Raw genomic sequence first — 21009 nt, forward strand, 5'->3', positions numbered from 1 at the left:
GAACACTGCTCCTGCAGTGCCCAGCTGGAGCTCCTGCTCCACTGTAGGTCGTAATGTGCTAGTAATCTAATTTCGCTGACCCAGAACTGTATATGCTCAAAAATCACTTTGGCAAAGATTTTGCCTGAGCTGTCCAGCAGAGGTATAGGGCGGTAATTTTCTAGGTGCTCCACCCTCCCCCTTTTTATAGATGGACACTATTTCTGCTAGACCGCAGGAATCTGTGACAGAGTTAGTTTTGGAACATGCTTTGAAAAGACTCCAGAGGAACGGCGGCCAGACCAGTGGTTCTTCTCTATAAATGTCGATGGGCACCTTGTCAGGTCCTGCCACCTTACCCACCTTCTGGGCTTTAATGGCCAATTCCACATTTACAATACTGTGCAATGGCCCATTCTCTTTGGTGGAGGGTGATAAGGGCATCGGTCCCTGCGTTTCTTGGTCTTGTCCCCCCATATAAGGTGGAGAAGGGATTTAGCCCGGCCCAGCTGTAATACTGCATTGCATCCTAACATCTGCTTTGACCTCGTTACCTGACACCAGTTTCCAGAAGGCAACACTATCTCTACTATCCAAGGCTGCTGCAGGCACTCCAATTTAAGCTTAAGATAGATTTCTTTTTAAGATGTTGTGATCCTCTTATATTGGGACCTCTTTATATGATGTAAGTCCCTATTAATTGAAGGTCTCTGTTCCAGTATGACCACCAGGGCCTGTTTTGCAGGGATGCATTCTTGATCATACCACTTTGCCTTGATCAATGCCCTGTGCTTGACCTGATTACTGGAGTAGGTGAATAATATTCTTAGATACTTCCTGATAATCATGAATAACCTCCCTTTCTTGAGCTCCCTCCGCACAAATGTGCTCAATGTGGGGCAGTATTGCCTCGTAGAGGCAGGATCTAAAATCACTCTGATCCAATTTTTCCCATCTGAGGCCCCTGCAGGCGTGACCAATAATAGATGCTCCACAAAAAGCATCGTAGAACAACCCATCACAATATTTGTACATTTCTCAATTGCAAATGCGGGGGCTGCCAAAGACTGTTCGCATGGAAAATGCCCTTTCATAAGCGGGTCTAAAATCTCCATGTAATATGCCAGAGATGTGTACCCTAATGTAGTCCTCTGCGTAAGCACTGCTGTCATAACTGTCCTATTGGTGTGTGAAAACAAGAAAAACTCCTCAGCATAATTTGGAATTCCTAAAACAGGAGCTGTACAAATTGCTTTCTTCAATTCTTCAAACCCTCCCTCCATTTCTTCAGTCCCTTCAATTTTCTCCTTATTCATTTGTGCTTTCTTTAAAGCCTGCAAAAGGGTTCTTGTGTGCAAACTCTAATCAAACACCCATGCCCTCACATAATTACATAATCCCAGAAACTGTTGCATCTGCTTCACTGTGTGCGGTTTTGCAGTTTTCATAATCGTGTTACTTTCTTTTCCTCATGTGAGATCAACTGGCCTTTGCACAACACTTCTTCTTAACAATACTGTAACTTCTCTTTGTCTACTTTGTATCCCTTGTCTGCTAGAATAGTCATTAATTGAATCGAGTCTTGTCTACACTCATCTTCTGTTGTGCTGCAGATCAAAATGTCATCTACGTACTGTATCACAACACTCTTCAAATCAATATTGTCTAGGTCCATCTGTAGGACTCTACTAAAGATCGATGGAGACTCACAGTACCCTTGAGGCAGCCTTGTGTACTTCAGATGGATGTGACAAAATGAAAACGAAGTCAAGTCTTGTGAATCTTTGTGCAACAGGATTGAGAAAAATCACTGTGAAATCACTTTCAAATATCGCGCTTCTACTGGGATACTGCAGATTATCGTCGCTGGATTAGGAACTGAAGGAAACTCTGCCTCTACAGTCTGGTTAATCGGTCTCCTGTCTTGTATGAATCTCCACGAACCTCCCTTTAATTTCTTCACAGGGTACACCGCCGTATTGTATGATGACTATGACAGTACTAGAATACCTTGCTCCATCAGTGCTGAGATAGTCTCAAAAATGCCCTCATCTGCCTCTCGAGACATTGGGTATTGTCTTACTCGAGGTAAAATCGCTCCTGGTTTCAGCTTTATTTTAACCTCCCATACTCCCTTTAGAAGGCCTACATCATAAGGGCCTTTAGCCCATAAAACGCTTGGCACCTTCTCCAAGTCTTCATCAAAAATTGCTAGACGCTGTCGCATTATTGCCATGCGCTGTGGGGTCTCCCTTTTCTCTATTCTGATCCAATAGGTAATGTTCATAAAAAACACCACTTCATCATCTTTTGGATCGTCTCTAAACATGTCTTTGTCAGTGACGTCAGTCAGTCTGCACCCTTCTCCAATGGCGATTACTGTTCTCCATAGCCTACCCTCATCATCTGTTCCTTCGAGCATTGCCATTTACCCTTGTACTTTGGCTGCATCTAATTCTAGGGGGATGGTCTGTCCCACCCTCTTCGTCCATAGGAACCTGTGGTCTAAACATAAATTCATCAGGTATCCTCAAAGTCCTTCCCACTAAACCAGGAAGCCATGTTAACAGAATGCTTGCCCCATAAGGGAAGACTTTGGGTTCTATTGGCACACCTTACAGAGCCATTTTCACTGTAAATGCCAATATAGACTCGTCCACATTCATTTAGTGTATCCCAGGAGTGGAGGTCACTATGACTTTGTCAGTAAAAGAAATCGTCATGTTATGTTTTGTCATTAAGTCTCTTCCCAAAATATTAACTGGTGTCTTCCGTGAATACAACAATTGGACCAACATATCACACTCTCCTGTATGGACTGGTAATTCGTCAGTAAAAGGAACTCGACTTGTAGCTCCAGAGAAACCTTGATCCTTCATGGCATTTCACAACATCAAATATTTTCCCTCTCGTATACATGAACGAGTTGCACCAGTGTCTACTAAAAACGAAAAAAGATTTGCCTCCTATCGTCATATAAACCCTTGGTTCCTCTTGGGGGTCTGGTGTTATGGATAGTACTAAACCCATCAAGTCGCCCTGTGAGCTGTCCTATTGTGGATACATGCATACCCCTGTACCTGTAAAAGGATTCCCTCCCACCATAGTGACACCCTCTATTCTATGTGTCCGTAATTGTCCTGTGTTTACGTTCAGCTGTATCTGCATAGGGGCATGCTGCAACTGCCCTTGCGATGGATTCAATGGTGCTTGCTGTGACTGCTGTGGTTGCTATGCCTGCTGCACTTGCGGCACTTGTGCTTGATACATTGTCTGATCTTGGGCAAATCCTTCCCTAGCTTGTGAGCTATGTGCTGGAGGATAAGCTGTCCCCCCTCTTGAGAACTGCCCATTTAGTACATACCCTTGACTTCCACATACGTGTGCAATGTGCCCTCTCATCCCACATGTCCAACACATAGGATGACCTCGTCTAACTTGTAGCCCTTGGTTGAATCCTCTTTGCACATTCTGAAACCCTTTTTGAGTATTGTGAAATCCACCCCTTCCTCTGTAGCCCATGCCTCTACCCCTTGGTGCAAACCCATTCCCTCCTTGGTCCATCAGGCGCTGATTATTCGGCTGTGATGTACCCACTACTTTCTGTGCTCCTAGACCTTCACTGCTCGTCAATACCGCCCCTTCTATGGCATAAATTGACTATTTCTTCTGGACTAACTTTGCTTCCTTAAGTTTTCTAACATTGTCTTTCTTCCTATTTTTCTCCTGTAACAGCCGATAGTGATGCACTATAGTCAACTGTATTTCATGCCATGTTTTCGTTTCCATTCCCACTTGCTTATTAAGTTGCCTTTGTACCTAAATGTGGTAAAATACTGCCACTGTCTTTCCCCACGGCTCACGCTATTCAAGAGTCCAGCATTCCTGAATATACCGAATATCAGGGTCAGTTGCGAGTTGGTGGTAGATCTCTTTCTTCAGCTGGGGCCTCCCTCTGGAACAGCCTCCCTGCCTCTCTGAAATTTGAGGAGAACCATCTCCAGTTCCGGAAGCACCTCAAGACCTTCCTCTTTGCTTCTGCTTTCTCTCCTCCTCTCCCCTGCGGATCTCCTGGCTGAAACTGAAACTGCACTGGTTACCTGGCTACCGCCTGATCTCTGGCCCAGATCCCCTCCCCACCAGTTGCACAGCTGCACTGCCCCCCTGGCAACCCTTGCACTAGGGGACTGTTTCTGTATCCCTACAGCCCCCTACCAGCACATGACACCTAATGTCTACACTTACCCTTGCACTTGCCACCAGCTGGATGCACCTCTTATTTATCGTCTTTATTTATTTAACTGTTATCCTATGTACTGCACTGACCCCTCCCCATGCCCCCCGTACTTTCCCCCTTCCCTCTCCCCTGCACTTGCGTGATCTCAATGTCAACGGGCTTAGTAAGATCGTTGTCTCTGTGTTCCCTCTGTCCCCTCTCCCTTGCCTCGTCACGCCTTGAAACACTTGTGTATAGGCACGTTATAAATGCCATATCATATCATATCATAAGCACGCAGATCTTCATCTTTTTTCATCTTTTGTGTCATAATCGCACCCATGTCTGATACATCGGGGTACTGTACTCTGAGAGCTCTCCATACGTCTGCCTTACAATTATTAAATGGCGCTCTATCGTGCATCGTGTTCTGTGCCATGACACTTGAATAACCTGCTCTCGCCAAATGTCATCAACTCTTTCCCCGAGGATGGCTGCTAGGAGACCCTTAATAACCCCTATTGCCAAAGTAATTCCTTCCGTCAGTTTTTCTAACACCACATAAATCCTTTTTTCCGCACCTGCCATTAAACTGGGGAGTTAGCACCTTAAATTATCCTTATCCATCTGTGGCCATGGAATATACTGTTGCCTTGCTCCCCCTTTTTCCAATAAGGCAAACTGTGTAAATCTTGATTCAAAATCATCTCCCATCATCTGCCTATCCATAGTGGGGACGATGGTTTCTGATCGCCTTCTTCCTGGCAATTACCTTAATCTATTTACATATGGTGGTGACTCCCCCTTCTCGCTATACGATCGCCCTTTAGGGTGATCTGGATAGGCTATCGGAACTGGAGTTCTTTCTTTAGGCCACTCTATATCAGACCATCTTACTTCCTTGTATGCCTGCAGGCCTCCCTTGAGGGCACATACCCCTCCTCCCCTTTCCCCATGGAAGGATTCTCTCTCCTCATCTGACATATCTAGTCCCTAACTAGTATGGCTCTCATCTCCTCTACCCTTGTCTAAGGTCAGTCTACTGAATGGATTATTCTCGTTGCTTCATGATTGTAAAACTAGGGTTTGCTCTCCCTACCCTTGGCTTCCGATTTGCACCATTCTCTTAAGTCCTGATAGGCTTTATCCATCCTATCTCCGATGCTCCCTATATCGAAATTCTCTTCTAGGGTTACTCTGCAGGGCTCTGACGTTGCTACCTGTATCGGGACAAACTCTTCTATTCTGCTCAAATTGTATCACTGGAATTGACTCCATTAATTCCTTTTGAATGCAATCAATATTGTGTTCCCACTGTCTCCTTTTTTGTTCTAATTCTTCATCTACTTCTCTTTGCTTACTTTCTTCCCATCTAACTCTTTCTTCTTCCCTTGTTATCTTGCCTCTCCTTACCCATGCTCTTTTTTCTTCTCTTTGTCTTTATATTCTTTTATCTCTTAATTTCTGTGCTTCCTCCTCTTTTGCTCTTCCTTTCTTGCTTATCCTGTTCTTCTTTTGCTCTCTGTCTGTTGTCATACTTCCCTTGCTCCTCTGCCCTTTATTTGTTCTTTTGTTGCTCTTCTTGATACACCTGTTCTCGCTGCTGTCTACTATTCCTTTTATACTCTTCTTCTTTCAATCTATTCTCCCCCTCTGTCTTTTCTATCCTGTTTGTCTTGATCTTCTCTTTGCCTAACTTCCCCCATCTAGCTTGAGTAATATCTGTCCTCCCATCCATTAATTCTGTATGAGCATTACTTTTTCAGCATTATCCTTCTCTCCTTTCCATCTCCTGATCTCTCCTTTTATATCTGTAGATACATTTGATTGCTCGCTTTTCTCTTCACTGTTTTGTAAGATCTTAAATATCTCCTCTTTTCTCTTAGTCTCCTCTGGATTATCGTCACTACTATAAGCAAGAGGTTCGTAAATCGGATTACTATACTCCATTGGCACTTTTAGTTCCTTTAACGGATACAATCCTATGTCTTCCGTGCTGTCGCTTTTTACCTCAGGCGAGGCAAGGGGAGCAGAAGGCTCGACACCTTCTTCCATACACTGGTTAAGCATCCACTCCTCAGGTGGCAGATCCTCTCTCTCTTCCTGGTACATTTTCCAGAGCTCTAGAATAGCTAACATTTTCATCACTTTCTTTCCTTTGTACGCAGCGTGCAAGTATGTGGTCATGTGTTGCAATACTGCTTTCGACAATGATTCCCTTGTGACCATGGCATGAACATCGTATCTGCCATGCTTTTCACCCATTCTGCACTGTACTGTTTGAGCTTGGGCATATGTTTTGGCAATGTCTTACATAAATGCATCAGAGGAGTAATGTCTCCCATTGTGACGAGTCTCAATTGACTGTCAATACTTACCAGTGTTTACACAAGATACAATTGGTTGGAGTTCTCTGGTTCGGGACTCCCTACCTGCTGCGCACCTTTCTTTGGAAGACAATTTAGGTCAACCTGCAGCCTCACTCCTTTTTCGTCTGGGGACCAACTCCAGATCCCCAATAGGTTGAAAGTACTGGGATGACAAACTGTGGATGATGATGGGCGCTGGGGGGCTTCACTGGCCCATGCATGTAGCGATTGCATAAAGAATTGGTTTCATGGTCAGATTAGAAAAAGTATTCTTTATACATTGGCCCTCATTACGACCCTGGCGGAGGACCATGGTGCAATTTGCACCATGGTCCATGGCGCTAAGCTGCCAACTCCGCCATGGGGGTTGGCGGACTTACCGCCCCATTCCGACCTTGGCAGGGCGGTAAGTCCCCAATCCCCATTTACCCTTCCCCATTCCCATTTTTGCCCCATAGGGTATAATGGGAGTAGGGAAGGCGTTAATTACGCCACTGTAAATTACGGTGGCGTAATTAACAATAAGTCCCGTAGCGCCATGGAATTTTCCGCCTGCAAAAAGCAGGCGTAAAAATCACCATGGCGCTACGGGAACTCGTAGTCGGGCGGAAAGGTACGCCATGGTTTACGCCGGCGTAAACCCCTTTCCGCCAGGGTCCTAATGAGGGCCATTGAAACTTGTTGTTTTATTATTGCTTATGCAACTCCATACGATAAAAAATGAAAGAACATAGTGATGTATAACATCAGTCATAACCCATTGGTAAGTGAAAACAGCCGATGGGCGTTTCGACCTAAGTCCTTTTCAGGGCTGTGAGTTTGTGAATAGTGGTTGAGTGCAGGGATAAGTGTAGTGACATACGGGTCGATCACACATGGTCATTGGTAATGTAACATGATAGAGAAGTTCAATTGTACACATGTGGTTGCCAATGAGATGATTGTCCATTGGATGATGATGCATAAGAAATTAAATGCAATCATGGTATGGCAGTTAAGTTACTCCAAAATTTGGTGAAAGTGAGTGAAAGTGGGAAGGTGGGTGACATCGTTATATTGGTAACACATTTAACCCACGTTTTAAAATCATGACAGATAGTTACATTAGTTACATTTGTTAAGAAAACACATGAGCAAAGTACCAAGAAAGAGAAGAGAGAGAATGTTCGTTAGTTCAAAGTTGGAGCCAATAGATTCAAGGCAATGTGTTGAGATGGTTAGATCAGCTTACCAAGATCGGTAGTAGGATGAACTCTGAATAGGGCTAGAGGCTGGTCCTCCTGAGTCCGGGCGCCAGTTGGGCTGGGTAGCCTGATCTGTGGAAAGGAGGATGGTTGCTTTAGCTAATTGAATAGAAGGGGTTGAAGCCCAGGGAAGAGCTCGAAGAGCGTGATTTATGCGTGCAGCGCAGTCATGAGTTGCATTAGACCGAAGGTTGGTCGTCATGTGGTCTGCCAGGCCGGAAAGGGTGGCTTCCAAGGTCATGCCAGGGGCATCATGGCCATTAGTGGTCGGCTGAGAGCTTGGTGCGCTCCTAAGAACAATTGGGAGGGAGGCTAGGGCCTGTCAGTTATGTGGTCAACACAGGTGGGAAGTGGGCAGGGGATAGGTCTGGACAGTCCCTGGTAACAGGGTCCTGGGGGTGTCACGTTGCGTCTCACGATTGGTGCAGTGGGGTGCCCTGGGTGAGGGGCGAGTTGGTTCCCAGACTGGGGGGTCTGCGGTGACCGTGTGGGGTGGTGTCCGGAGGAGCCTGGTAGCTGGTGCATGAGCCGGACCGGTCCAGTCCAAGGGGGGAACCGGTGGGCGGCTGCGTGAGGGCGCATGTGAACTGCGGTAAGGGATGAGGCCTCGGTGGCGTGGCGGCTGTGTGCTCTCCGATGAGGGGGGCGGACAGCTAGGGTTTGGTGTTGGAACGGGAGCCCAGTGGCGTGAGGCTAAGATGGTGCCGGGAGGTCACAGGAGTGGCGGAAATGATAGTTGCACCCGTGGTGGAGGTGCAACCATCTAGTGGTTTAAGCGGTCCCGACTGGGTTGGAGCGCGACCTCAGTAACATGGTCGAGGTGCCGGGTCGGGGGGGGCCCATGGCAAGTGTGCCCCGCTCTTACCTGAAGCCGTATCCAGCTAGGAAGTGCATGTGTCCTGACGAGCAGATTCTCGTGAGTGCAGGAATGAGGACTTCCTGGATGGGTGATATATTAAGCACGATTGGACGAAAGGGAGCGCTCTGATTGGGTACACTAAGAGTGGCCCTGATTGGCTGATATATGTGTACAGCTGGTGGTAGCCAACCCCAGTGAGGCTAATGTTGCAGGACCAGTAGGTCTCTGAGTTAATTAAGTTGGAGCTGATACAGTGGGCGTACGCCCTGTATAATGATTGAATTGGACATGTTTTGACTTATAAGTCAAGAAGTATGAACCGACAGTCGGTATGAGCAGCAGCCGAAGGCATGCTGTTCGTGGAGGCAGACTGCCCCGGTTTCCAGCGATGATCAAGCGGTTACAATTGATGGGGGGAGGGGTCTCCAGGCAGGGTGGACAATTAATAACTTGATTGAGTCGTCTCTCGGTACTCCAAGGGGGTAGGAGGCCAAGAGACCGGTGATGGTTGGGAGCGGATGCTCATGGGTTTGAGTGGCCCCGAAGGGGGGGGGGTTGAGGAGGTGGGGCAGTTGGTGGGGAGGAGTCTCCGGGCAAGGTAGCAAAACTAGGTTTAAAAATGGCACTGTTCAGGAGATTACTATATTAAGAATTTTAAAACATATGTTTAGTTTATTAGTAAAGCTTAGTTTGTGAGTGTGGCCCTCTCCCCGGCATCTCAGGACTCCAAGGCGGTGGGGTGCCGAGAGATGGACAAGGAAAAGGAGTGAGGGGGGTTTGTTGCATCCAATTGGATACGTGGAAAAGGAGTGGGGGGGGTTTGCGTGCATCCAGTTGGACACGTGGGTCAAGGTGACAAGGACCCAGGGTGGCGTTGGTCATTATAAGCAAGGTTAGTTTACACCGGGAAGAGTCCCCAGACTGGGCGTACCCGATTGGTTGCCGTAAATTAGCATAGGGGAGATAGATTCATGCCTGAGAATTGCACACTGATGGAATGGTAGTAAGGTCCAGGGTGTTGCATGGAAGAAGTGCAGGTGACTTCACAAAAAGACCTGGAAATCATGGTCACTGTTTAGTCCAGTATTAATGGTTCTATATTTGCATATCAGTCGAGCTTCTTTCTGGCGGAGCAGAAGTTCTCTGTCACCACCTCTTGCGTCCGATGATACTGTTTCAAGTCCTACGAAGGTGATGTTTTCCTTGAGATCAAGCTGGTGTTCTTCTTGCCAGTGGAGGGCCAGTGGGTATTTGGTTTCTTGCGAGTGCAGGGAGCTGAGGTGTTCCCTGATTCTTGTTCTGAGCTCCCTCTTGGTACTTCCAATATATTTACGGTTGCATACACACATAATTGCGTAAATTACATATTTTGTTCTGCAATTGATATATTGTTTAATTACATGTGTATCGGTTTCACTGAATTGAAGGGTCTTAGTGGTTGTGGCGAATTTACACATGGAGCACATTCCACATTTATAGAAACCAACGGGTTTGTTGGTCGAGAGCCAGTTGTCATTTGTTTTGGGAATAGGTGCCATGAAGGATGGACTTAGGATGGTCTTAAGAGTTCTAGCTTTGGTGTAGGTCATGCTGGGTTTGTCAGGTATCCATGGTCTGATGTCTTCATCAATAGATAGAATGTGCCAATGTTTTTTAAGTATCCTCTGTACTTGGTAGCTATCACTGCAATATTGGGTGATATATCTAAATTTGTTATCTTTAGAAGTCGTTCCTCTAGTCTTTTCTTTTGGAGTCAGTAAGGTACTGCGTTCCCTCTTATTGGCCATCACTTCCGCTGCTTGTATTGCTTGTTCTGGGTAGCCCCTTTCGGAGAAACGTCTGGTGAGTACCGTGCATTCCTCTCCGAAGGTGGAGAGGGAGCTGCAGTTTCTTTTAGCTCGTAGGAATTCTCCCTTGGGGATGTTACTGATAACTGATTTTTTGTGGCAACTGGTAGCGTGTAATACTGAATTCACTTCCGTCGGTTCCTGTAGGTTGTTGTCGTTAGTTCAGTTCCTACTGGCCTGATGGTGATGTCCAAAAAGTCGATGGTAGTGTTACTCGAGGTTCCCGTTAATTCGATGCCAAAATTGTTGTGATTCAGATATTGTTTGAATGATTCAAGTTGTTCCATGGTACCGCACCAGATCATCAGAATGTCGTCTATGTAGCGCATCCAGGTGTGTATGAGTTTATAGAAGTCTTGGTTGGCAAAGGCATGCACCTGTTCATAGTGATGCATGAATAAATTGGCCATTGGTGGTGCATAGGTTGCCCCCATGGTGATGCCCTTGGTTTGCCTGTAATATTGTTGGTTAAATAAAAAGACCGTATTAGTTAGAGAAAATTCCAAGAATTCCTTGGTAAGTTCCAAGTGTGACCAGAATGAGGCAGAGGCTTTTGAGAAAGCAAATTCAATGGCTTTGAGAGCTAATTTGTGGTCAATGGATGTATAGAGGGCTTTGACGTCCAGTGTTACTAGAAGATAGTCTTTGTTCCATTTGATGTCTTGTATGACTAAAAGTGTGTGCATCGTGTCCCGTAGAAAGGTCGGTATCTTAGGTACTTCTGGTGCTAGTGCGTTGTTGATGTATTGATTGAGTGGCTCTTTTATCCATCCCATTCCGCTCAGTATGGGTCGTCCTTCTGGTATGGTGTGGAATTCTTTGTGTATCTTGAGAAGAAAGTAGATAGTCGGCATCCTGGGATGTCTGTGGTCAAGGTATTTCATTTCATCGTTAGACAGGAGTCCCCGTTTGTGCCATTTGGTCAACAATATTTTTGCTTGTTTTAGGATTTCCTTTGTTGGATTGGTATTAATTGTATCATAGCATCCAGGGCTAGTAAGATGGTTGAGAGCCATTTGTACATAGTCTCCTCTGTCCATGATGACAACGTTGCCGCCTTTGTCAGCTTCCTTGATTATGATTTGGTGATTCTCTTGTAGTTCCTTCAGTGCTAGTCTCTCTTGATTGGTAATGTTTTCTCTTCCTCTTGAGTGTTGGGTTTTCATCTGGTCTTCTAATGCTTGAAGGTCTCTTGTAACTGCCAGGCTAAAGATTTCAATAGCATTGTCACCTTGCAGGTTGGGAGTGAATTTAGATTTGAGTTTTATTTTGGGTATTTTCAGATTCCTTTCCTCAATATCAAGTTCTTGCAGAGTCTGAAGCATGCTTTGTGATTCTGTGTTAGGCGCCTGATCCAAAGTGGTTAGTAGGTGAGTATATTCAAGGTTTTCAATGTCTATTATACTCAAGGGTGTCGGTATGGTCCTGGCTGGTTTCCATTTTATTTGTTTCGCGAAAAAAAAAAATTATTTAAGTTTCCTGGTATATTTGAATAGATCTATCTGTGCATCCACATAGTTGGTGTTGTTAGCTGGAGCGAATGAAAGACCTTTGTTAAGGATTTCGATGTCAGGTTCCGAGAGGATGTGCTTGGAGAGGTTGGTTACTAGGAGCGTGGTCCTGGTATTGCTACCTGTGATTGTGTTTTGGATCTTGTCAATCTGATAGCGCTTTCTTGTTCTTCTTGCGTGTTTCTTGGTGCCCGCTCTCTTGCCTCTCTTGGTTCTAATCTCGGCGGTACGTTGCCCCTGGTAGGGTCTAAAAAACGGACCTGTTTCTTTTGTTGTTGCTGCCGTTGTGGTGTGCGTGTTCCTTTCTTATATCGTTGAATTTCTTCCAGGAAATTATAGCCAATGCTTCTGCTCATCTCATGTTGTCTAGACAATCGTGGTGCTGTCTTTCCTGTTTGTATGTTTGCAGCTTCCGAAGTTTCAGCTGGTTCTTCATTCTCCTCCGTCTCTTGTTCTGGTTCTGGTTCGCTGTCAGCGTCTGATGTAGCTGGGGAGCTGGTTGGTGTACTTCCCTTTGAGCTTGTTCCCGGGATCTTATCAAATTTGGGTTGGAAGGTGAACACTCTGTTGTCCTGGTAATCTCTTTCATCCCTTGCAAATTTTCTACATTTTCTGATTTTAACTTCGTCTTGGTGGTTTCTTAATATTTCATACATAATTTTGTAATTCTTCTCTTTTGTTGCCAATGGAAAGTGGCTTGATTCTATGTTGGTTTTTTGTTGGTCAATCTCAATAACCAGTCTTGGATACTTGACAAACCCAGCATGACCTACACCAAAGCTAGAACTCTTAAGACCATCCTAAGTCCATCCTTCATGGCACCTATTCCCAAAACAAATGACATCTGGCTTACGACCAACAAACCCGTTGGCTTCTAAAAATGTTGAATGTGCTCCATGTGTAAATTCGCCACAACCACTAAGACCCTTAAATTCAGTGAAACCGATACACATGTAATTAAACAATATATCAATTGCAGAACAAAATATGTAATATACGCAATTATGTGTGTATGCAACCGTAAATATATTGGAAGTACCAAGAGGGAGCTCAGAACAAGAATCAGGGAACACCTCAGCTCCCTGCACTCGCAAGAAACCAAATACCCACTGGCCCTCCACTGGCAAGAAGAACACCAGCTTGATCTCAAGGAAAACATCACCTTCGTAGGACTTGAAACAGTATCATCGGATGCAAGAGGTGGTGACAGAGAACTTCTGCTCCGCCAGAAAGAAGCTCGACTGATATGCAAATATAGAACCATTAATATTGGACTAAACAGTGACCATGATTTCCATGTCTTTTTGTGAAGTCACCCGCACTTCTTCCATGCAAAACCCTGGACCCTACTACCACTCCATCAGTGTGCAATTCTCAGACATGAATCTATCCCCCCCATGCTAAGTTACGGCAACCAATCGGGTACGCCCAGTCTGGGGACTCTTCCCGGTGTAAACTAACCTTGCTTATAATGACCAACGCCACCCTGGGTCCTTGTCACCTTGACCCACATGTCCAACTGGATGCACACAAACCCCCCCCACTCCTTTTCCACGTAACCAATTGGATGCAACAAACCCCCCTCACTCCTTTTCCTCGTCCATCTCTCGGCACCCCACCGCCTTGGAGTCCTGAGATGCCGGGGAGAGGGCCACACACACAAACTAAGCTTTACTAATAAACTAAACATATGTTTTAAAATTCTTAATATAGTAATCTCCTAAACAGTGCCATTTTTAAACCTAGTTTTGCTACCTTGCCCGGAGACTCCTCCCCACCAACTGCCCCACCTCCTCAACCCCCTCCCCCTTCGGGGCCACTCAAACCTATGAGCATCCGCTCCCAACCATCACCGGTCTCTCGGCCTCCTACCCCCTTGGAGTACCGAGAGACGACTCAATCAAGTTATTAATTGTCCACCCTGCCTGGAGACCCCTCCCCCCATCAATTGTAACCGCTTGATTATCCCTGGAAACCGGGGCAGTCTGCCTCCACGAACAGCATACCTTCAGCTGCTGCTCATACCGACTGTCGGTTCATACTTCTTGACTTATAAGTCAAAACATGTCCAATTCAATCATTATACAGGGCGTACGCCCACTGTATCAGCTCCAACTTAATTAACTCAGAGACCTACTGGTTCCGCAACATTAGCCTCACTGGGGTTGGCTACCACCAGCTATACACATATATCAGCCAATCAGGGCCACTGTTAGTGTACCCAATCAGAGTGCTGCCTTTCGTCCAATCGCGCTTAATATATCACCCATCCAGGAAGTCCTCATTCCTGCACTCACGAGAATCCGCTCGTCAGGACACACGCGCTTCCTAGCTGGATACGGCTTCAGGTAAGAGCGGGGCACACTTGCCATGAGCCCCCCCCCCGACCCGGCACCTCGACCATGATACTGAAGTCGCGCTCCAACCCAGTCGGGACCGCTTAAACCACTAGATGGTTACACCTCCACCACGGGTGCAACTATCATTTCTGCCACTCCTCTGACCTCCCGGCACCATCTTAGCCGCACGCCACTGGGCTCCCGTTCCAACACCAAACCCTAGCTGTCCGCCCCCCTCATCGGGGAGCACACAGCCGCCAAGCCATCGAGGCCTCATCCCTTACCGCAGTTCACATGCGCCCTCACGCAGCCGCCCACCGGTTCCCCCCTTGGACTGGACCGGTCCGGCTCATGCACCAGCTACCAGGCTCCTCCGGACACCACCCCACACGGTCACTGCAGACCCCCCAGTCTGGGAACCAACTCGCCCCTCACCCAGGGCACCCCACTGCACCAACCGTGAGATGCAACGTGACACGCCCAGGACCCTATAACCAGGGACTGTCCAGACCTATCCCCTGCCCACTTCCCACCTGTGTTGACCACATAACTGACAGGCCCTAGCCTCCCTCCCAATTGTTCTTAGGAGCCCACCAGGCTCTCAGCCAACCACTAATGGCCATGACGCCCAAGGCATGACCTTGGAAGCCACCTTTTCCGGCCTGGCAGACCACATGACGACCAACCTTCGGTCTAATGCAACGCATGACCGCGCTGCACAGATAAATCACGCTCTTCGAGCTCTTCCCTGGGCTACAACCCCTTCTATTCAATTAGCTAAAGCAACCATCCTCCTTTCCACAGATCAGGCTACCCAGCCCAACTGGCGCCCGGACTCGGGAGGACCAGCCTCTAGCCCTATTCAGAGCTCATCCTACTACCGATCTTGGTAAGCTGATCTAACCATCTCAACACATTGCCTTGAATCTATTGGCTCCAACTTTGAACTAACGAACATTCTCGCTCTTCTCTTCCTTGGTACTTTGCTCATGTTTTTTCTTAACAAATGTAACTAATGTAACTATCTGTCATGATTCTAAAACGTGGGTTGAATGTGTTACCAATATAACAATGTCACCCACCTTCCCACTTTCACTCACTTTCACCAAATTTTGGGGTAACTTAACTGCCATACCATGATTGCATTTAATTTCTTATGCATCATCATCCAATGGACAATCATCTCATTGGCAACCACATGTGTACAATTGAACTTCTCTATCATGTTACATTACCAATGACCACGTGTGATCGACCCGTATGTCACTACACTTATCCCTGCACTCAACCACTATTCACAAACTCACAGCCCTGAAAAAGACTTAGGTCGAAACGCGCGTCGGCTGTTTTCACTTACCAATGGGTTATGACTGATGTTATACATCACTATGTTCTTTCATTTTTTATCGTATGGAGTTGCATAAGCAATAATAAAACAACAAGTTTTAATGTATAAAGAAGACTTTTTCTAATATGACCATGAAACCAATTCTTTATGCAATCGCTACATGCATGGGCCAGTGAAGCCCCCCAGCGCCCATCATCATCCACAGTTTGTCATCCCAGTATCCTTTACACAAGATACCTTTTATGAAAACAACAGTAGCCGCTCGGACCTCTATTTTTTCAATAATCTCAGTCTACCTCTGAATCGGTACCAACAGTTTCTCTAGATAGACGCTATATCTCCTTGATCATTTTTCAATTCTCCTTACACAATTGTCACTCTTCGACACCTTAATATACCACAAATACACAAACAGACAGACTAGTCGACTCTTCACATTTATCCTTAGTGATCACTCCTCTTATCTCTGCCCCTAATAATACCCTGATCGTTTGATTTGAGTTGTCATCTTATGTGGACCTGTCCGATACATAGCCTAGTTAACTTCGACTAAAGTGTATGGCAACTCCTTCTGAACCCCTTGGGTTAGGACTCCTGGGCCTTCTTCTCTCTTATTTACACATACAAAATAAGATGTTACTTTTTCCATTACCTGTTACCTTTCCCTGTTACTTTCTAATTACCTGTTACTTTTCCCCATTACTTTCTAATTACCGGTTACTTTCTATCACACATACCCATCCCCTCAGTTTGTCATTCTCCTTAGTCTACTCACCATTTACTCTTTCAGCTCGAGGTCTTTGGTATCGACTCCCCCCTCCAATCAACCACTTTCGGCTTCCATCCTCAAAACGCCTGTGGAAACCAGGAGGGATTTCGTCAACGAGGGACCCGTCCCTCCTGTCTCGACTTTCTTGCAAGAATTCTATATCAGCGGCTCTCCACAGGAAAACTTGCGATCTTCCGGCTAGATAGAGGTGGGTACTCGATCGTCCGAACATCTGGAGACCTACTGGTCGATGGGTCTTTTTATTCAACTATCCGACATGCTAACAAGCGAACCCTTATGGTCCTTTTAATTAAGGTAACACATCGTACAATGGATGTGATGGAGAATAACTCTCATACCAATCAAGAAGACCAACTCAGGAAGTTGACAAAATGTCTGTTTTATTCTCAATTGTCTAAAACAGGGAGTGCAAATGACATCAACGGATGTCACACAGCACGATCTCAAAGAATTTCATTGAAAAACATACTTTTATAGCAAACACTCATCATACGTGACATCATACTATGTGGAAAACTACAAAAACCTATGCAGAATTGTGATACGACTAAGGGGAGTAGCTAAGTATACTTTCTATATGGGTTAGGATTTTGAATTGGTCTCTATAGTCAGGTGGGCAACTCATGCCATCCCTTAGTGCTAGTCATCTTCAACAGTTATTAAGTATACGGTTTATAGTCATAATTTAGAAAACAATAATGTTTAAAGTCATTTTTTAGAAAAAAAAATGTCGAAAAAAAATGTCGAATTTATTTTTCAATACGTTTTTTCTTTAAATGAGGGGGTTCCCCCCAAGCCCCCTTTTTAAAAAAAAAAATGTTACCCATTTTTTATACTTACCAAAGCCAAAAAATACATATAAATAAAAAAATAATACATTCGACATTTTTTTTTTCGACATTATTTTTTCGACATTTTTGTCATTCGACATTATTTTTTCTAAATTATGACTGACCACCTAAGTATACAGCATATCATTGGCTCTCAAACTATAAGGCCCTTCGTTATATGGCCCACTACAATTGGTTGGCACGCTTGTACCCTTCTGGAACATTTAATTCTCTAGCTGCAGGTAAGCTGGTACCCCATGTGCTGATGGGTGAACTTGACCGTACCTCTCCACCTAATTAGCCTATCATCTCTCATCGCTCATGCTGTCTGACATTCAGATTGTCTTTGGACTCGGCCTTGTAATTGCTTCTCGTCTCTGGGAATATAAGGCAGTGTGAGAATGTTCTTGTCAAGGTTCAGGTTCACATGCCCACATCTATTTTCATCTTGGACTCACTTGACAGGAGACCGTGAATCAACCCATTTATAGCATGTCATTGTCTTAAATTAAGAACTTATTTCTCCTGATCTCCTGATGTTCTCTCTTTGCAACTTAACAAGGGATGTCTCTGGGTTTCACATTCACTGTTCTTCAAGGACTGATAACCAGTTTTGGCTGCTCTTAGCCTTTTTGACACTAGGCCAAGCCGTCTTCCTCAAGTCCACCTTCAAACTTCGGGTCATTCTTTGCTGCAACACATTCACAGCTATCAATCCTCCTTTCTCCACAGGTTGAGCTTACTACGATTGTGGCATCGAATGTCCAGATACTTCTTACATATTTGTATTGGTGGCACCGCCAGCAGTCTTTTCACGACATATAGCCAGGCTTATGATTACTTAGTTTGCTTGCGTTACGGCATCTGTACAGTTATAAAAACGACTTGCATTTTCTGCAGTGCTTCTTCAAACGTGCAGTTTTCATTTCGTATTTGAAAGCCTTCTCGATTCCTTACTATGCCATCGGACTTTATAAGGTCTATGCCAGGCTTGTCCAACCTTTTTGAATGGGGGGCTGAAGCATTAACTTTTTGTCACCCAGTGGGCCGGCGAGCCAAAAGTCAACAACCTCACCCAAAGCAGTTTATTAAAAAGCAATATTGTGTGACCTTTGACACAATAGCATCACAGGCAGTGATGCGCCATGCAGTCCTAAAGATAGCTTTTGGTGTCAGGGGCAGTCAGTATCTAAGGGAACCCCTCCATCAAGTGATCCAAGGTCAGTTGCTTGTGATTTCTTTCAGTGTGTATGTGTTAATATTTTCCTGAAATAGTGGGGGCGACCGAGCGTAGAGAGGGAGCTATAAGGATCTAGGGGGGGGTTTGGGGGGGGTTCCCCCTCCAAGAATTTATTTTCAAATATGGGGTTGAAATGGTGCATTTTACAGCAGAAAAACTGACCAAAAAGCCATAAATTCATAATCAGTTCTAAAGGGCACCATGAAAATTCCATGTCACCAACAGCAGACAAGAACATTTTACAACACAACACATTTTAATGATCTATGTGTCCATAGTGTAAGACAGCACTGTCACTGATTGAACACATTGTCATGCTGGTTGTGCCCAAAATATGCCTCTGTCACAACATGTCTATCCTGGCTGTCCCCATGATTGATGCTGCCTGAGCATGTGCAGTGTGCCCAATACATATGCCAGCTTACCTCTGTAATGCACATTCATGACTTCTGTGTTAATGATTGATGCTGCCTGTGCAGTGTTGTGCCCAATACATATGGCAGCTTATCTCTGTAATACACATTAATTACTTCTGTGGTAATGATTGATACTGCCTGTGCGTTGTGCCCAATACATATGGCAGCTTATCTTTGTAATACACATTCATTACTTCTGTATACATGATTGATGCTGCCCGTGCATTGTGCCCAATACAAATGGCAGCTCATCTCTCTAATACACATTAATTACTTCTGTGTTAATGAGTGATGCTGCCTGTGCAGTGTGCCCAATACATATGGCAGCTTATCTCTGTAATACATTCATTACTTCTGTGTTAATGAGTGATGCTGCCTGTGCAGTGTGCCCAATACATATGGCAGCTTATATCTGTAATACACATTCATTACTTCTGTGTTAATGATTGATGCTGCTTGTGCAGTGTTGTGCCCAATACATATGGTAGTTTATCTCTGTAATACACATAACTTACTTCTGTGTTAATGATTGATGCTGCCTGTGCAGTGTGCCTAATACATTTGGCAGCTTATCTATGTAATACACATTCATTACTTCTATGTTAAGCGTGTAACCCCCCTGGCGTGGCAACGCCTTCTCCTGCACTTCATAACACGTGGCCCCAGCGCACCTGCGCGCACACACCGTGAAGTACACGGAAGTACTGTTGACTGTTCATGGTGCGCGGGTGCGCTGGGGCCACAAATCCTTCTGAAAGGGAACACTCTATCATACTGATTTCGTGCAGCTTTGGGGGTGACCATACTATATGTGCATCTGCTTCAATATCAGGTAAATTAGGGATTATGGGGGATGCATTTAGAAAGACCTTTTGAGGGAGATATTGTGTATATGTGCATGCTGTTCGCGTATCTGGACAGTCTCTGAACCATAAGGCCCACTGGTTAAACAAAACCAGGTAGTTAAACCTATCGCCACAAGACGCTGTCGGCGTATTTTGCTTGCTATTAGGAGCCTGGTTGCTGTACCCACGAATTAGTGGGCGGGGATATTTCTCCCACTGTTTCATATGTGACTTTATGTTCAAAAAAGGAGTGTAAAATACTTTTGTACCTCTGTGTGTGATTGAGGGATCAGAGTTATGTTGGAAAAGATGCTGGTGATCTGCTAGACTTGGTGGTGTCTTGGTAGTCAATATACAATTAGGCAGGGTTAGTTTGTACTCAGGCGCCCTGCACTTGACTACTTATCTTTAAATCTAGAAAGAGGATTGCAGTGAATAGTATGTTGCTATTGTGAAGGGGAAAAACGTCACAACGGTCAAAAGAATAGATGCTAATGCGAACGGACACCTAAGTGAGAGGTTCAGCCCTCATCTGGAGCATGGTGGGAACCCTAAGGAGTGGTACGACACCCACACTATGTGAGACCCAAAAATATTCTAAGAGGCTAAATAAAAGAGATAAAACTGAGAGGCAGAATACAATAATTGCAAGACGGACTTTTGTGTTTACCCCAACGACAAACCCCTGTTCCCCTAAAATGAACGAGGAAGACATTAGGGACATGCAGGGGGAGGGGGAGACAGATAAATGGGAAGTAAGTGGAATTGACTTCCCGCCCCTACACAACGTTGTAAGTGACAGGATAAAGGCCCAAATGGAATCTTTTCAAAAGATGGATCTCATTGAAGAGATTGCGCAGAAAAGTTTTCTAAGCGTGCAAGAATTATCCGTAAGACCCTCAGCCCTAAACATGGATGATTCCATGCCTACTACCCCCTTGCTAGGCACGTCCCTTCTGGCACCTGTGGTGTCTGCTGAACTGGATAGGAGGGTCAGGCTTTCAACGGGCCCTTCAAAGCCAGCTAGGGCGAGGGGAGGAGGACTCAAAAATGTGCATCCACACAAATCCACTATGGAAAGTAGGGAGGAGCCCTGCGAGAACATTAAGGGCCCATCGATGGGCTTGTTTAGAGGTGGGGAAATGGGAGAACAGAAGTTGACCACGAACAAATGCT

The sequence above is a fragment of the Ambystoma mexicanum genome, chromosome 1p (assembly GCF_040938575.1).
Source record: "Ambystoma mexicanum isolate Mex_15411 chromosome 1p, UKY_AmexF1_1, whole genome shotgun sequence".
NCBI classification, from domain to species: Eukaryota; Metazoa; Chordata; class Amphibia; order Caudata; family Ambystomatidae; genus Ambystoma; species Ambystoma mexicanum.